This window comes from Capsicum annuum, chromosome 12, assembly GCF_002878395.1.
Source record: "Capsicum annuum cultivar UCD-10X-F1 chromosome 12, UCD10Xv1.1, whole genome shotgun sequence".
NCBI classification, from domain to species: Eukaryota; Viridiplantae; Streptophyta; class Magnoliopsida; order Solanales; family Solanaceae; genus Capsicum; species Capsicum annuum.
The window spans coordinates 995,672-1,009,832 of NC_061122.1; the positions used below are offsets into that span (position 1 = coordinate 995,672).

Below are 14,161 nucleotides of genomic sequence, written 5' to 3' on the forward strand. Positions count from 1 at the left end.
TGAACCAATCAAATCTGATCTATCTTTAACGCTTAGCTTCTTCATTTCTTTCATAGCAGCACTATAGCAGGGATGGTTCAATCAAGATCGGCGATGGATGTGTTTTAGTATATATATACTATTTTTACTCGTCCTATATCTTGTTGATGATACCCATTCATTACTGTGTTGTTGGATTTTGGTTTGATTTGATATTTGTATGTGTGTGTGTGTATGCTTGTCCTAAGAGTAATGTAAAGCACACTTAAGACTGAAAGATGGGAGTTGGAGAAAGGGCCTTTGTAGTGAGTAAACTGACTTTCCTGTAATGCAAGCATCTGCTCCTAAGAATTTGAGGCAAAAAAGGTTTTGCTACTACTAGACACTCCACTAAATATGCTTGTTAGGTGAGCAAGGGGCCTATGCAGAACTATCAATAGCTGTTATCTGACCTCCTTATTAATCAATACTCCTAGCGACCGGATAGGACACTCTATGTACTTCCTAGGAGCCTTTATCACTTTCGAACCTCTAGTCTTCTTTGGAAACTGTTTTTAAACTGAGAAAGAAAGTCCATTCTGTAGCCTCAACCAATTCTTTTAGGATTCATTTGACAAGTGGAAGAAACCATTTGGTGCTACTATACGAACACTTAATACTTTTAGCCCAAATATATTCCCTTCTGGAGGCTGCAATACTTGTAAATTTTAGTTTTCATGGCACTAAATATTCTATTTCCAGGGAATTTGAATTTTTTGAAAAAGGTTCCCACTTTATGGAGATAATTTCTTCCTCACATGAAGGCTTCTCTTCTTTGTAACAGTTCGATCTAAATCCCTTATGACCTTTTTGATAATACAGATGCAGATGCACTTTTAAGGAAACTTCTAGCAGTCCAAAGCGTTCTTTTATTTCATAAAAGTAAGAAGACCTTAGTACGATGATGCAGCTGAAAACCTATTCCCTCTAGATTTGCTTGAAATGCTTCAAGTCATATAAGATGGTAATGCATTTATCTTTTTGCATTGGAGTGTTCTCGTACAGACACTTTCTGGCAACCATCTCAAAGGATGTTTGGCTCACGTGTTTAGAATCAAGGGACCATTTGCTGGATTGAATAGAGCTAGTCAACTTTTTCAAACTTGTGCTCTTTCTTTCTTTAACCAAATTTTTTGTTAAAAAACCATCTCTTTTATTCTTTTAAGTTTCATCAGATTGAGGACTAAATTAGAGAGGAAATGGGACAAAAATATCTATGGTTCTTATGTAATTCGTAATATACTAGAGCTTTTCGAAAATATTCCATGCGTGCAATTTACGATTAAGCTAGGAACTAAAAAATCATTATACATGAAATCAGTGCCCTGAAATTAAACAGAAAGTAATAAACCAAAATGATGAGTATACGAGATTTCTAAGTCATGGTATGATTATTTGTTTCTTTGGGAATATGACTTCTCACTCTTGTGTTTTTGCCTTGCCCTTTCAGTAAAACTGTGAGTTACGTTGATCTTCTTTCTAAGCTGCCATAATTACGGAGTGCTGCTTCGTCTGTTAAGCTTGCCCGTATGTATACAAGAAGCATACCAAAAGTGAATAGTCACCTATTTTTGCACTAAACTAAAGGTATGGATCTGTGGAACATGTTCTTATGTATACTTAGGGTGAACTATAGGACACTTTTGAGGCACTAGGTGGAAGAATATTTATTATTAAGCACATCACTCAAGTATTTCATATCATGGTAGAAGAACACAGAGCTTGCATAACTGACAAGCAATACACTAATAATGTCGTAGAGCAAAACGCTAAACGCTAACAATGTCAAAAATGTCATACTCTTTACATTTTTGAAAGAGAATAGCAAAATAGCATGGTACTAATGAAAGTTTTTACCATAATTTCAGTTTTATTGGAAATCCCTGCTTTAGCCATTCTGATGACACAGTAGAAACAGTTTCAACTGCTTTTAAATTATACCCGCAATAGCTGAAAACAGGAGGATCTCACTGTTGATATTAGTATCCTTTGCAGAAGGCTGTAACTCCCCGTTACGCGTAGGCGTAACCCTGGCCTTTGCTCACACAAGTGGACTAGCTTTTGATAATCTGGCGTTGTTCAGTCCCACAGGGACCAAGTAAACTGCATCTTCGAAAGATATATTTTTGTTCAGTCCCACAGGGACCAAGTAAACTGAATACAATGATATTTTTGTTAGCAATGATGAATATTGCATTTGCTGAATGTTCTATATGACAACATATACATAGATATCTAGCTTTTTATCTGTATATGTTTTCAAATACATAGTAAATTATAAAACTTACTAATGTATGTTGGAAAATATACATAATTATACATGACATTATAATTAATAAACATAACCTGCAATTATTAATGTGTGTATATATTTTCATATACATAGTACATTAGAGAACCTACAAATGAATGCTGAAAAATATACATAAATGTACATTCAATTGCAGGTTATAAACTAGCCTGAGCCACGTATTACAATTTCATACAATGTATATTATATCATATACATAATTTTTTTTTTTTTTAAACAATAAATCAAACTGTTATTTTAAAATTTAGTATTCTCCATTTTATTTCAACGCACAAATAATAAAACAAAACATATCAATAAAGTTATTCTTGAATAATTAATAACACATAATCAATTATTACTAGTCAAGAATATAGTAAAGAAAAAAGTTATTTCAACGGTATATGTAAAACTAATAACATTTGTTTTTTAATATTTTGTTTGCAACTATATGTTTACATTTACTCAAAGTTTTATAACAGCGCTATGTATGTTTAATGATATACATTAATTAACATGTAATCTAGATAATACATATATCTGAGATAAACTCTATAAATACAGGTTGTGTATGTTATATAATATACATAATTGTTTTATTATTGGTTTAGAACATTATTTTATTTCTCTTTATAATTATAACAAAATAATAAGTTAATTCAACAGTATATACAAAATAAATAACATTTATATTTAAATTTTTATTTTTTTAAATATATGTTTACATGTACAAATCACAATTTTTACAAAGGCACTATGTATGTTTTATGATATACATTTTTTAATATATAAATGTATCTCGACATCTGTCTATAACCATCTGCAGGTCTTCCCCTAAGCAACGCTATGACACGCTCCTTTGCATGCCATGCCTTCATATAATTTATATCCACATCATATACAACTTTCATTTCTTCGATTATGTCCCTGGATGTGTGCCTTCTCTTATGGTTAACTAATTTTGGAGTCATGAATTCACATACAAAAGAAGTTATCCCTCAAAGCGCATGTATGTTATGGATTAGATCTCTTAAGTATAAAAACATCTGTTTTTTTGTAATTAGATGCTTCCAACGTCCACTTACATTCCTCATTGTAACATCGGAGGACATAGCTGAAATTTTAAAAAAGTCATTCAAATGATTATAATCTGTATCATTTCATAAGTTTAACGATTTAATTGTTACAAATCAATCATAATAAATACATTATAGACATGCATAAATTTTCCCCTTAGACAGCTATATATAATCTAATAATTCATGTAATTAACATTAAAAACAACGTATGCACATTATGAATTCAATAACACATCTAAAGGCACGTTATCAGTTATGTATATTTTTAGATATACATAACTGCTGTCCATTACCTCATTTGCTGACATCAACATTTTAAAACATATACAAAGCGCAAAATATGTATATGTAGTTGACATATCAGAATTAATCTAACAACATACATTAACCAGTTGTGTTGCAGGTATGCACTTACTTTTCAGTAATAAAGCTATAAAAAAAATGTTAATTCAAATACACTACATTGCATAAATATACATAACTTACAAACAGTTCTTCCAAAGACTGTATATAACATTGTTATTGAAAAAAATACAATTTAAAACATTCAAGATTTGATATATCAATAATGCTTAATATAAAAATATACGATTTCACCTTTTTTGTCTATTTTTTTTCTCTAACATTGAATCCATTGGTCACCTTATATTTCGACATCACTGAAACGAGCGTTTGTTTATCCTTATACATCTATTTCACCTTAACATCAATATTCTTGCTGTCACACATCAAGTTATGTATTTCAATCTCTGGGACATACAAGGCATATTGATTTTGTGTCTCAACTACAGATAGAGCTATAACATCACATTTAACATCTTTCAGGCAAACAATAACTCCTGTTTCCCTATCGAACAATACGTCTTCTTGACATTTATCTGTAGTTGAAATACACAACGAATACATCACGAAACTCGACATACAATCGTATGTTGTTATCGTTACGGATATGAAAAGATGAATCATTGTCGTCGACAACATGACGTACATCAAAAAAATTTTTGAGCTTCGTCAATGTTTAGTTCATCAGCAATCGACGAAATCAACCTCAAATAATTTACTGATTCAGCGACAACAATCCCTTCACTTTTATAATCCACATATTCTGTTTGGGATGTCCATTTATCCGAGTACCTCAAAAGAATAGCAATATTCATCTACAATAATTCGAAATAATTTTCTCTCTTCAGTAAACAACAAAAAACCAGATCTGAAATTGTATTTGATTTATGATTTTGCTTCAGATTTGCGTTTGTATGTATTTGTGATTTTCAAAATTTGAAATTCCATTGATATTACATGATTTAAGGGATGCAGTAATCCACGTATTTAATTAATTGCGTTATTTACATCAATTAATGTTGGATATCAGTTACTTCCTTTTTTTTAAGGACTCTAACAGATTCTAATATACATAGGTTATTATGTATATGTCGTTTCAGGAATGTATATTAATAGGGAGAGAGACTAAACTAATTAAAAAAGATGGGATGTAGTGTAATTAGTTCTAAAAGGTTAGTATTTATGAAATTTACACATAAAAAATAGTAGGTTAAATTACCCAAATTCCAAACATAAGAGACTATATTACTAATATTTCTTACTTTTTTAAAATTTACATAAAATCTCAAATTTCAATTTTACTCTTGATACATATCATCAAAACCTTATATCCTATTTTTACTCCACCATTAACTCATACAAGATATTTTTTTTTTCAAATATTTTCTTCCCTTAAATCTCTCCCTAATTATCTTCAATTAAATCTATCTTCCTTTCTGATTTTTCTCCTCCATCAATTAATTATTATAAGTCTTAATTACATTACATAAGAATTAATTAATGTTGGTGTCTTTGGGTAAGGATTAAGTCAGCACCCAAATATTCTAAAAAAGTGAAGAATTGATCTCTGTTTTCATTTTAATTTCAACATTATTTATTCTTTATTTTGTAATGGTGATTCATATGAATGATAAATATAATATTATTATATGGATATTATGGTGATTTGTATGATAGATACAATTTGTATAATTTTAATGGGTGATAATATGATATTAATGGGTGATTCATATGGTATTATGGCGATTCATATAGTAGATACAGTTATTTATTTCAATTATTAGGTGATTAATATGTTATACACTGTTTCTGAAAACGAAGCAGCCTTCCCCATCACCGGATCTCACTGTTCAGGTGAACCAGCGCTGGTTCATTAAAAAACGACCCACTCACAACCGAAAATCTCCATAACAGCCTACCAAAAAATTACCCCACTGACTTCATCAATTATTGAGTGATTCATATGTTGTTAACGAATGATACATTTTACAAAAAGTCCCACTCACCATCGGAAAACAGCCTACCAAAAAATTCACTCCACCAGTGTCATCAATTATTGGGTGATTCATATGTTGTTAATGGGTGATTCACTTAAAGATTCAGAGATTTAGTTATTCATACACTTGTTATCATTATATGAGTGATACATTTGTTGATAGTGTAAGAGTGATACATTTTGTTGTTAGATTATTGGTGATATGTTTGTATTGACAATGTATGAGTGATACATTTGCGGTCAGATTATTGGTGATACATACATTCATTTCAACTATATTTTTTTGTTAATCCGATTGATACATATATAAAAATATTAATTTTCGGAATACATTTTATAGTGTAATAGTGATTCATATGAATGATACTTTTGTTATCAATATATGAGTGATACATTTGTTGACAGTGTAAGAGTGCTACATTTTGTTGTTAGATTATTGGTGATATGTTTGTATTGGCAATGTATGAGTGATACATTTGCGGTTAGATTATTGGTGTTACATACATTCATTTCAACTATATTTTTTTGTTAATCCGATTGATACATATATAAAAATATTAATTTTCAAAATACATTTTCATTCAGTGACTTTGGCACTGGACGTTCCCAAAATGGGGACTATCGGGTAAATTCAATATAATAGACGCCTGTTGGCATTCCAGCCTTCCTTCTCCTTTCAGGGCCTATCCGAAAGAGAATCCAGTACTTCTTGGTCGTGAATATCTGAACTGGTTGTTTGCTGTTCAAGAATTCTTGTTTAGGCAGTTCATACCATCCATACATAGTCTTTTGATCTGACGATTGAAATTCTTCATATGAATGATACTTTTGTTATCAATATATGAGTGATGCATTTGTTGACAGTGTAAGAGTGCTACATTTTGTTGTTACATTATTGGTGATATATTTGTATTGACAATGTATGAGTGATATATTTGCGGTCAGATTATTGGTGATACATACATTTATTTCAACTATAAAAATGCATCACTAATATAACAGATAACTTCTGATGAACAAGGAGATTCATTTTCTGATGATGAAGAAAGAATGGGAGAGGATACATTTGAAGTAGCCACGATACTCTCAACTTGTAGTCACCAATTGATTTTTTTTCGCAAAATAGAATCCAATTCATTATCCATCTACTTTTGTATAAACTTAATACATCATACTGCAATCACTTGATAAAAGTTTAAAATCCAAAACATAAAATAACTTAAAATTTCCTAGCAAAACCATAGCAATAAGGGACCAACATTTTCCAACATAAAATAGAAATCAAACGGTAAGATTTCTGGAACCTAGAAGAGCACCACAACCACCAAACTTCTTAGGCTCACACCTTCTAGGATCAGCGACAAATAGGGTTATTGCTACAACAATCTTTTTCCGCCCCAAAACACTGAACAGATTTCGTCGTTGTCACTGCCACATCTATGTTATGCTCCTTTGCTTTGCTTCAACTGAAGTGGTCACCAATTGAAATTTGAAAGTTGATTGGGTGTATTGGAATCTTGTTAATTTATTGTGTAACTGATTGCGCGTGATTTGTTCCACAAAATAAAAGAGAATTTATTACTTCCTCAAATAAATATCTAGTCAGTTTTAAATGAATCACTTTTTATATGTATCACCTTATAACATGTGTATCACAATTTTAAAAAAATCGGAATAAGATATAATTACCAAAATAAACTGAATTTTATATAATGTTGCTTAAGATATTAGAGATAGTAATGATAAGGAAATACACTTAACTAATCAAGCATGGATTGTCTTTCTATGTTGGGCCAAACTTATAGGAACAAGTGCACAATTAGCCATTTAAACTTATAGGAACAAGTGCACACCAGGTGAATTGCCTCCGTCATCGAGCGTCCGGGCATAAATCCAAACTGATTTTCTGAGATAGACACTATCCTGCTCAACCTCAACTCGACCACTCTCTCCAAATCTTCATAGTGTGGCTCAATACCTTAATACCTCTATAGTTATTGAAACTCTGAATATCACCCTTATTCTTATAAAGAGGGATCATAGTACTCCATTCCAAGCTCGGGCATTTTCACTGACTTGAAAATGCCGTTAAATAATTCAGTCAACCACCTTAAGTCAGCCTCTCCAGAGAACTTCAAAAAATCCACAGGGATCTCATCAGGCCCCGTCGCCCTACCCTTACGCATCATGCGAACAGCCTCTGTGACCTCTTCTACCTTAAAACGTCTACAATAACTAAAATCACGACACTCCTCTGTGTGCCCCAGCTCCCCTAAAACAATAGCTGTATTCCCTTCTTCATTCAATAACCTATAGAAGTATGATTGTCATCTCTTCTTAATATGACTATCATCTACCAATACTCTACCATCCTCCCCCTTAATGCATTTCACCTGCATTTCACCTGGTCGAGGTCACGACTCTTTCTCTCCGTAGCCTTAGCAAGCCGAAACAACCTCTTTTCCCTTCATTTCTCCTCTAACCCCGCATACAAGTTCTCGAACGCTGTCGTCTTAGCTGCTGTGACTGCTAACTTAGCCTTCTTCCTAGCTATCTTGTATTCCTCCCTATTAGCCTGCTTCTCATCTTCATCCCCACTCTCACCCAACTTAGCATACACCCTCTTCTTAGTTTCCACTTTCTTCCTAACTTCTTCATTCCACCACTAATCCCCCCGATGATGGCCGGCACAGCCCCTGGAAAGACCCAACACCTCACTAGCAGTCTCCTTGATGCACTTAACCGCCCTATCCCACATACCATCCACGTTCCCCTGCACTCCCACACCCCCATTCCCGTTACCTTCTCCCCTATCTCCCTCGCATTCGCCGGCGTAAGGCCACCCCACTTAATTCTCGATCTACCCTTCTCACCCCTTCTCTTCTTATCTTTCTTAATACCTAAATCCATCACCAAGAGCCTATGCTGGATCGAAAGATTCTCACTCGGGATGACTTTACAGTCCTTACACAACACCCTATCCCCTTTCCTGAGCAGCAAAAAGTCAATTTGCGTCTTGGCTATCGCGCTTCAAAAGGTGATCAGGTGATCATCCTTCTTCAGGAAGCTCGAATTCACCACTACCAACCCAAAGGACCTTGCAAAATCCAACAGAGCAGTTCCCTCCTCATTTCTCTCCCCAAAATCAAAACCTCCATGCACATCGCCAAAGCCTCCCGGTAACGCCCCAATATGCCCATTGAAATCCCCTGCTACAACAATCTTCTCAGAACTAGGCACTCCTCTTACCACCTCATCCAACGCCTCCCAGAACTGCATCTTCTCCTCCCCATCCAAGCCCACTTGCTGTGCATAAACACTACACACGATCAAAGTAGACCCCCCAATGACCAACTTAACAGTCATCAACCTATCGCTGATCCTCTTAACCTCCACTACCTGCCCTCTAAGCTCTTCATCTACTAAGATGTCAACTCCATTCCTACGCCTTTCGCTACCAAAGTACCACAGCTTGTAACGATCCACATCCCTAGCCTTAGATCCTACCCACTTAGTCTTCTGCACACACGCAATATTGATCCTCCTATTTCTAAGAATCTTCACTAGCTCTATAGACTTACCCTGCAGAGTACCTATATTCCAAGGCCCAACCCGCAGCCTATCAACTCTAGCAACCCGTCTTCCTCTACCTCCCCAAACGTCGGATCTAGCCCCCACCCGCCCTTCCCTCCTCCCCACCCCATCACAGGCCCCCGCCCCAACCCCCTCAGACATGACCCTATCCTACCATCAATGTCCACAGCCATAACTTCCAGAAAAAACATACAACGACAGTAATCAAGCAACAACAGGAAATAGAAGGCACAAGCACAGTGTATAATAAGTACTAATAAAGAAAAAGTCAAACCCACCAATTATATCTAAGTCAAGCAATGGAATAAATCGAGATACAGGGTATAATACTAGAAATTATACGAAGAATAATTAAGTGCAAGTCAAGATACAGGGTATAATACTAGAAATTATACGAAGAATAAAATAACAAAGGTTAGAAGTAATCGGATTACGCTTGTAGACCAAATCCGCTTTTCATGCGTGGAATGTTGGGTCCCAGCAAACTGATGCCAAAACTGGTCGCCGGGATAATTGGCCGGAGCTTCGCCGGAGTGCCTCCGGAATCCAAAGTTGCGGAAACCAGATCTGGTCGGAACCAGAAGTACCGTCTGATGGATCCGCCGGATCGGTCGCTTGTGACCGGAGCTGCGCGCTGCCTGTGTCGCCGGGGTCAAGCCGACGGTGATCTCTACCGCCGGCGAAAGTTCGAACGACGGAGGGGGACAGGAAATGGAAGAGAGAAGAGGGTAGAGAGAAGGGGGGCGTGGGGTTATCCTTGCCTGTTACCGGCGCTCCGACGCCGTCGCCAGCATCAGCCGGTCAAGGGGCAGTGGTCGTGGGTTTAGTGAACGTTAGAGAGAGAGTTAATAAATGTGTGCTCTCTCAAAAAACTTACTTTTAGATGGAAGTCACATAGTTAAACACACTTAGATGGAAGTCACATAGTTAAACACACTATAGTGCAGATAGTTACTAACTTTTTCCTGGCTGATTCAGAGCTGAAATATTAGGACTGTCACAGAAATCTGAACACAAGTAGTGATAGTATTGGAAGCAAATGATAAACTTCTATTGATTTCATAAATTGGATAAGTACATTGAAATAACTACTTTTAGTAGGACGGACAGAACGAAACGGAGGGAGTATAATTTTTCACGAATGGTGTTGAACTGGCCACTCTTTGCTCTTCAAAAATAGCCTCTCTGCCAGCACAAGGTAGGGGTTAGGCTGCGTACGCACCACCCTCCCCATACCCCGCTTGTGGGATTACTCTGGGTTCATTGTTGTTGATAGGAGGAAAGCTCAAAGCTTTATTATTGGTTATATGTAGTTGTTGTTCTGACTAGTCCTGAAAAAGAGAGTGAAATGATGTTCTCCCTTTACTTGTAGGTAACTTGAATTGAATAATGCAGGTCTACACTACCATCACTGTTGATGAACCTGCACCAGGGCTCAAGACAATTGTCAGCTTTGTCATACCAAATCAGAAATCTGGAAAGGTACCTTTGCCTTTAACTGTATTTCTCTGCAGTTGGCTGGTGGTTTAGTTAATTGTGTGATTCTAAGCGGAAATATTATGCTTCAGGTAGAGCTCCAGTACTTGCATGAGTATGCCGGTATCAACACTAGCATTGGACTCACAGGCAATTTCACAAAATGAAATACTGGTCTGAGTTTTTGTACTGCTGATCTGATTGCTTCATTAGCATTGTAAGTATTTATGTGGTATCTTCCTGGGCCGTAATGTATATGTTTCTTCATGGAGTAAAATATCTCATTTAGCCATTTGTTCTCTTTCTAACTGTGAAATGACTTTGTAATGTCTTGGTTTTCTTTCTTTCTGCAAAAAACACTTTCGGGATTTGAACCTCGTAGTTGTGGCTAAACTCATTAATCATTTGTCTCCTCTACTGATGAGATGCTATATTGAAATGAAGTGAGGGCTGTATAATTGCATCAAAGTCGTAGAATTTTGCAAAAAATTGTGACCTGGAGACCAACATGTTCCATCATTATCTTTGTTATTTTCTTATCTTGGAACCCTTTTGGACCGAGTGCTAATTATGTGCAGGAATGACGAGGGTGATACCGTCAGTGCTTCCTACTGCCACACGGTGAAGCCAGTGACAAATACAGCTGTTGATGCAGGCAGAGTTAGGAGAACACATTGACCATTGGAATCACAGCATTTGGTGAAGGCTCGCGTTAACAGCTATGGTAAGGCAAGTGCTCTCATCACAATATCTGGTGAAGTGGAAAGAGGGCCAAGATTGGGTTGGCTGTAGCCCTCAAGCCATGAGTGTGTTAGTACCTTACAGAAAAGTGAGTGAAGCGGTGTCTGTTTTGTATGATGGAGAGTAATAAATTAGATAGATTTCCTTCTGCGCCCGGGAGAATAATCTTCAGCTGGTAATGCAAACTCATGATTTTTTGCGTTCGTGTTTTAAACCTTTTACCCGAGCTTCATCATTCACGTAATTGATTAATTGAATATTCTGCCATTACGTTGTTGGAAGAGAGCTGCCTGCCTTTCTTTTCTTAATTCCTGTCGGTAAAGAGTTCTACCTGAACGACTTTCTTGATTGCTTCTACGTACCTGTAAACTGTATAAACACTTCTTTTGGTTGGCAGTACAATTCATGTTAATGTTTTTTGTTTTACTGAATTGGTTAACATGGGTCTTCCCAACTTACTTTACCATTTAAACTAATCTTCCATTTATTTATCTTTTTTAATATCTCTTATGGTGACGTGACATTTTTTTAGAAGAAAAAAAGAAAAAAAATGCGTAAGCAGTATACATATATATATATATATATATATATGGTGGTAATTGAATTTTTCAAATGGAATTCCGAAAAATCTAGCAGGTGTGATTGTGTGGGGGTGGACGGAGGTGGATGGGGTATATTTAGGTGTGACAGTGTAGGGGAGGATGGGGCGTGTGTGCAGGTGTGGGGGTAGACGGGACGGGGGAAGGGGAAGGAGGGGTGGGTGGTTATGAAGAAGATGGAAAATGGGGGGTGGGGTATTTCTTTAATTTAAAATATTTTATATATTTAATATATATATATATATATATATATATATATATATATATATATATATATATATTAAAAAATACTTTATTTACGTGGCTAAGACGTGGTTGTATCTGGCACTGATGTGTCAACGAGTGTGATGCACTCTCCCTCATGATATTAAGGGGGGAAATTAATTACTTTAAAGATGTTAAGGAGGTAAATAAATATAAAATTAGTTTAAGTGATAAAATAAGTTGAGGAGATAAGTTTAGAGAGGGTTTTGATGCATTATCTCTATATAAAATGAAGGGAGTTGTGCAATAATAGTAAAGTTGTCTTTATGTAATCTGTAAGTTATAAATTTGAGTCGTACAAGCAATTATTAATAATAATATTAGGATGGATTGTCTACATCGCATCCTTTGAAATACAGTTCTTTTCGAGGCCTTATAGACGCGAAATTCTTTACGCACTAAGCTGTCTTGCCACATACTTTCTCCATTTCGTATTAGTTGGTCTCTATGAACTTGACCCACCTATTAAGAAATCAATAAAATAGAGATACAGACATACAGTTTACATATTTACCCTTATATGTCAAGTGAATAATCAATGTATGAGAAAATATTGAAATTTTGTATATATTAATCCATCCTATGCATTACGTCTAGAACATTAATTTTATAATTGAAACTAGTACTAATCATTTAATTTTAATTTTGAGAATTGAGATCATTTATGCATCATTCAATAATTTTGAAAATCGTGAAAAAATTTAGTATTTCTATTAAGAATACAATGGGAAATATATGTATAAAATACTCTTGATTTTAGAACTTAGACATCTAAACTAGAGCATATATTTTTAAAAGGAAAGCCAACTAATATGAAACGGAGGGAGTTTATACAAAGCAGAACTTATTGACTTTAAATTTAAATTCTCCATTTATTTATGGAATAAGGAATTATGTACAAAAAATGGTGGGTATAAACACACTTGTGATTACACTTTTGGAAATATTGGAACCAAATACCATATCTAAGATGCTTATAGGGAAAGGATAATGCCTTACTTTTCATTTACTTAATTTTATTTTTTTAAAATTTGTAACATATACTTTACTTTTAAGTCATGTCTAGCCTAATGTATTGTCAAAATCTCAAAACTTTTTTATTTATCTTAAGCTTTTAGGAGAAGCTTTTTCTTGCTTTTTGTTTTCTCTTTAATTTTTTTATATTTACTTTGCATTATAATTATAATAAAAGCTTTAACAAATAAGAAGAGGAGAGAGACAAGTACTAAAAATGTAAAGTTCTTTAGTACAAGATTTGTAAACACAAATAAAACGTGTAATTTATTGATTATGTTTATAATTTGTTGAAATATATTTAATTTCAACAAATCAGAAACTCCCATAATCATAAGTGTATTACTATTATTTTTTTATGCAAAGATTTATAATATGAGATGAGAGAAAAGAAAATGACCCTTAAATTAAGGGGTATATTTGATATGATCGAGAATATCTTATTGATGTTTTTTTTTGTAAAATTATTTTTTGACGCGTTTGATTAATTTATTAAATAATTCTAGTCATTTATGAAGGGATATCAAATGCATTAGTATAAAATTTCTAATACTTAGACATTATTATTATTAACCTTCCATAGTAAAATAATACCACTAACCAATTAGGTATTTGCATTTATCCTCTATAATTAAAAAAAAAAAATAGATCTCAACTTTGTTGGATATTATATTCTTTTAATTGTATATATGATATTTTTAGTTAATAGTGAAAATTGGCAAAGTGGAAAAACAATCATATCTTTTTT

At 34.4% G+C, this 14,161-nt stretch overlaps 2 long non-coding RNA genes across 3 annotated transcripts; both read left to right on the forward strand.

The window, feature by feature from the left end:
* LOC107851673 lies at positions 1-2,223 on the forward strand. Of its 2 annotated transcripts, XR_007048040.1 has the most exons (4): positions 1-386; positions 841-982; positions 1,469-1,605; positions 1,887-2,223. It is a non-coding gene; the product is annotated as an uncharacterized LOC107851673 (long non-coding RNA). The 2 variants fall into 2 exon arrangements; XR_001669120.2 differs by having other exon boundaries at positions 5-982.
* Positions 2,224-9,564: 7,341 nt separating this feature from the next.
* Positions 9,565-11,967, forward strand: LOC107851672. Its single transcript, XR_001669119.2, has 3 exons — positions 9,565-10,801; positions 10,888-11,012; positions 11,374-11,967. It is a non-coding gene; the product is annotated as an uncharacterized LOC107851672 (long non-coding RNA).
* Positions 11,968-14,161: the final 2,194 nt, after the last annotated feature.